The sequence below is a fragment of the Macaca nemestrina genome, chromosome 2, assembly GCF_043159975.1.
Source record: "Macaca nemestrina isolate mMacNem1 chromosome 2, mMacNem.hap1, whole genome shotgun sequence".
Lineage (NCBI taxonomy): Eukaryota > Metazoa > Chordata > Mammalia > Primates > Cercopithecidae > Macaca > Macaca nemestrina.
In genome coordinates this window covers 24393767-24399001 of record NC_092126.1, presented here as the reverse complement: position 1 = coordinate 24399001, position 5235 = coordinate 24393767, and the positions used below count along the sequence as shown (strand labels likewise).

Below are 5235 nucleotides of genomic sequence, written 5' to 3'. Positions count from 1 at the left end.
TGCCTGAAGTCACCGTCACTTCCCTGCACAGTTTAAGCTATTGCTGGCAGGGGAAACGCACATATCCTACCTGGAGTATTTTATCTGACGCCAAAATGCTTCTTTAAATTTTATTTTATTTTATTTAGAGACAAGGTCTCTAAAAAATATGTTACCTGGGCTGGAGTGCACTGGCTATTCACAGACATGATCATAGCTCACTGCAGCCTTGAAGTCCTGGGTTCAAGCTATCTTCCTGAGGAGCTGAGACTACAGACACGCACCGCCACGCCCGATTCAAAGTGCCTCTCATATCCACAGGGAAGAAATGCTGAGTTATCCATAAACTTCAAAGCCTGAGCGTGGCTCTGGGAGGCAGCTAATAGACAACTCTGCAAAGAATGGGAATCATTTTGAAAAGAAGCGTGGAGCTCTCACAAAAGAGAAGAGAGCCAGAGCAATAAACAATTTCTATCTACACAAAGAGGAGCAGACACGTTCCTGTCTTGGACCCTTTATTTTGGACTCCAGTTGGTCTAAATTGAAACTGCCTTTTAGTTGGGAACTACAGCAAGGCTGGGACTTTGAGAGTACAATGGATGCTTGTTACACATGAGATGAAAGTTTGAGGAGGAATGTACATCAAAGATGCTGGATTGATGACGTCAGAAATTATATGCTGAGAGAGCCTGTTGCAGTGAAGAAGGTGGGGTTTGCCTCCTGCTCCAGCCCCATGCCCAATCTTACCATGACACTCGCAAAAACACCATTTATCCTATTCTTTGATTTTTGCTGCCTGGGAACGCCTTGAAGGCAGGATCTTGTTGAGGGTATTTGTATCAGCAGCACCTGGCAGAGTGCCTGGGCCCAAAAGTAGACTCCCAACAAATGTTTGCTGAATTTAATGACAACATCTTGCATGTTCTGTGACCGCCGCGACATCTGGTGCCCTGCTGCTTAATAAAGGTGAGTAAGAATGAGGTGCTCTCATAACAGGAGACTTATACAGAAAACCAGCTCAGGGGATTCCAGGACCACAGCTCCTTTCTCCTCCACGCCCAGTGCCAGGAAGTGTGGACAGACAGCTCTATGTGTCTGAAGCCAGGGGTCTGTGAGGGTTGTGGAAGTAGCAGGATTTGTGCCCTTTTGTAGAAGCCAAGGAAAGAGAGAAAAGTGTTGTGGGAGAACAAGCAAAACAAACAAACAAAACTTCACTGAAATTAAATCCACGTCTATTATCACCATCACACCTTTAACTAAAAGTATACATAAGGATGTAAAGCACAAACCAGTTCTAAAAATTCTTAGAGCAGTGATCCTTAGATGGGTAGGTTGAGGCATCCCAGTACCAAGAACGCCCCTCAGGTGCACCACCCAGTTTTACTCAATGCGTGAAAACTATTTCAGCTGTAGGTGGGAACATATACTGCTACGACGATTCTCTTCCAGGTGAAACACTGATGACTGAAGTTCGGGGGATGGGGTCTAGAGGTGGGTCTTGAAAACAAAGAATGGAGTGTCCTCGGATTTGGGAACCTTTGCCCTGCAAGTATGTAAGAAGGCACCATGAGGGCAGTGAGAATTCCAAAGGGCCACCAGGGGTATGGGTGGGGATAATTATGTGGGCAATTAAGCCCATGGAAACATGCTGTCAGATGAGAAGTGCCTGCCCAGAGTGAGGGCTGCCACTTGGGATCCATTCTTAGTGTTTCATTAACGTCAACTCTTTAACTTAGCTTCTCTGGAGTTTTTGTTTCTTCATTTTTCCTTTTTTAATCCTCACATTCGAAATAATTTTAAATTTACAGAAAAGTTGCAAAGATAGACCCAGACTCACCAGTGTTAATAATTTGCCACATTTGCTTTATCATTCTATGTATCTACATTTTTTTTTCTGAACGATTTGAAACTAAGTTGCAGACATCATGCCGCATTTACCCCTAAATATTTCCACGTGTACTTCCTGAGAACAAAGACATTATTTTATGTAACTACAGGACAGGGATCAAAATTAGGAAACATGGCTGGGCGTTGGCTCATGTCTGTAATGCAGCACTTTGGGAAGCCGAGACTGGAGGATCACTCGAGCCCAGGAGTTCGAGAACACCCTGGGCAAAGTAGAAGCTCTGTCTCTACCCAAAAAAAAAAAAAGAAAGAAAGAAAACATTAGCCGGGCATGGTGGGGCAGTGCTTGTGATCCCAGCTACTTGGGAAGCTGAGGATGGAGGGTCGCTTGAAGCCAGGAGGTCAAGGCTGCAGTGAGTGTCACCACTGCACTCCAGCCTGCTGGACAGAGCAAGAGCCCTGTCAAAAAATAAAAATAAAAAAAAAGGAAACAACATGGATACAATAGTTTCAATCCATAAACATATACAGGCTTTGCATTCAAATTTTGCTAATTGTCCCAATATCTCCTTGTACTTAGCATTGCTGCCCAGTGAAACTTTCCACAGTGATGGCAAGGGCTGCTGAGCGATTAAAATGTGCCCAGCGCGACTGAGGAAGCCCATTTTAAGTTGTATTTAATTTCGATTAATTCCAATTTAAAGAGCCACATGTCCCGCGTGGCTAATGTGTTCACATAGTGGACAGCGCAGCTCACTATCCAATTCCCACCCCACCTCGCCCCCTCTTCCTGGGTTTTAAATGAATAGCCTTGGCCCAGGGAGCCCTGGCAGCGCCTCCTCAGCCGTCTCGGTCCGCAGGTGGGTTTCTTTCCTTTAGCCAGAGTAGACTTTTCTTAAACGAATGGACTGAGTGGTCCCCATTTATTAATGGAAGCTGCGCGACTGCACCTGCCGTGTGGCTGGCCTGGCTTCCGGTGCGGAAGCCGAGGCCTGGCGGCAGCGCGGCCCACAAGCCCGGGCTTCTCCCGGCGGAGGTCAGAGCTCGCAGCGCTCACCGCGGAGGCCGCGCCCGCCCCGCAAGGCGACAGGAAAGCCGAGCGGGGGCACCACACCTGAGGCATCGGAACGAGAATCCTTCGTCTAAGTCTCCTCCACTCCCTCAGGCTGAATTGTGGCAATTCCCTGTTGTGTGGCCTTGCCCTTGGGAGTGGAAGTGAGTGTCACATTTGGCACCGGGCGGGTGGGAACCGCACCTCTCAGTTGGGCCCAGAGTGAAGGGTGGCGAACTCTGCTCCAGAGACCTGCTGGGAATCCTGGCCATCCGCGTGTGCCTGAGGCTTGCTAGGCGCTTCTGAGCGCGAGCGTCGAGGTGTGGGCGTAGTTTCCTAAATAAACACACATTTATTTATTTATTTATTTATTTATTTATTTTATTTATTTTTATTTTTTATTTTTTATTTTTTTATTTTTTAGGAAGAATGTGGTTTTTTTGGTTTGTTTGTTTTTGAGACAAGGTCTCACTCTGTCACCCAGGCGGGAGTGCAGTGGCACAATCAGGGCTCACTGGGCTCCTGGGCTCCACCTTCTGGGCTCCAGCGATCCTCCTGCCTCAGCCTCTGAAGTAATGGGACTACAGGCTGCAGCACCACTCCCGGCTAATTTTTGTATTTTTGATAGAGACGGGGTTTCACCCTAGGCTGGTCTTGAACTCCTGGCTCAAAGTCATCCACGGGTCTCGGCCTCCCAAAGTGTTGGGATTACAGGTATGAGCCACCTTGCCCTGCTTTTCTTTTCTTGCTTTCTTTTTCACTTTTTATTTTTCATTTCTCTCTCTCTCTCTCTCTCTCTCTCTCTCCCCCCCCCCCTCTACTTTGAGAGGGCCTCACTCTGTCACCCAGCCTGGAGTGCAGTGAGGTAATTATGGTTCACTGCAGCCTTAGCCTCCTGGGCTTAAGCAATCCTCCCACCTCAGACTCCAGCGTAGCTCATTTCTTTTACTTTTTGTAGAGATGGGGTCTCGCCATGTTGCTCAGGCTAGTCTCAAACTCCTGAGCTCAAGCCATCCTTCCACCTCGGCCTCCCAAACTGCTGGGATTACAGGTGTGAGTCACTCCACCAAGTAAACTTTCCACTTTAAAACAGTTACAGATTTATAAAAGTTTTGTGACGATAAACAGAGTTCCCATATACCTGGCACCAGTATTCTCTCTTAACGTCTTATCTAAGAAAGGTACGTTTGTCACTATTAATGAATCAATATGGATACATTATTATTAAGTAAAGTTCATACTTTATTTCTGATTTCTTTCATTTTTACGTAATGTCTTTTTTTTTCTGTCCCAGGATCTCATCCAGGATACCACATTACTTACATTTAATGGGTTTGTCTCTTTAGGCTCCTCTTGGCTGTGACGGTTTCCCAGACTTCCCTTGTTTTTGATAACATTGACAGTTTTGAAGACTATTGGTCAGGTGTTCGGAGAGCGTGCCCCAATTAGGATTTCTGTGATGCTTTTCTCATGATTAGCCTGGGCTTATGTGGCTTTGAGAAGAAGACCAGAGGTAAAGTGCTATTTTTATGACATCACATCAAGGGTACTGTCAACATGACTCATCACTGGTCATTGTGATACCCGGCTGGAGGTAATGTTTGCTGGGTTTCCCCACTGTGGAGTTACTTTCCTCTCCCTTTCCGTGCTGTACTTTTTGGAAGGTAGTCACTCTGTGCAGCTCACATTCAGTAATAGGGAGGTAAGCGCCGTACCTAGAGGGCAGAGTATTTGCATAAAATATTTGGAATTCTTCCACATAGGAGATTTGTTCTTATTTATTTATTTATTCAGTCATTCATTTATACTCGTATAGATTCATAGGTATTTATTTTGTATTTTGGGTTATAATCCAATACTACTTTCTCTTGTTGCTCCAATTGTTCTGGCGTTGGCCACTGGGAACCGTTTCAGTTGGGTCCTGTGTCCCTTTGACATGCCCCATCTTTGTACAGCTGTTTCTGTTTCAGCACTTCCTTATGTTCTGGTACAACAAGATGCTCCAGGATTATCTCATATATTTCATGCCCCAGTCCTAGAATCAGCTATTTCTCTAAGGATCCCTGGTTGGTTGGTTTGTGTGTTTGTTTGTTTTTAATTGGGGAATGGTATTAAAAACCAGGATCTGGCTGCTAGGTGTGGTTGTTGCAACTGTAATATCATAAGCCCTCTCTGACAAAGCAAGGAAATGTGTGTATTCCATGTATATCTCTAGATATTTCTTTATGTAACTAGCTGTATCTATATTAAGCTAAACATGAATTCATACTGATGTCTCCAATTCTAATCTGTTACCATGTAGATTATTCTAACCTCCTGCTTCAACAGTGAGAAACCTGGTTTCTACCATCCATTTATTT

At 45.3% G+C, this 5235-nt stretch overlaps 1 long non-coding RNA gene across 1 annotated transcript; it reads right to left on the bottom strand.

Annotated features, from left to right (window-relative positions):
- Positions 1 to 1315: 1315 nt before the first annotated feature.
- LOC105488917 (uncharacterized) lies at positions 1316 to 4343 on the bottom strand. The gene is made up of 3 exons (XR_011619640.1): positions 4199 to 4343; positions 2939 to 3211; positions 1316 to 1522 (listed from the first exon to the last, which is right to left on the bottom strand). It is a non-coding gene; the product is annotated as an uncharacterized lncRNA (long non-coding RNA).
- Positions 4344 to 5235: the final 892 nt, after the last annotated feature.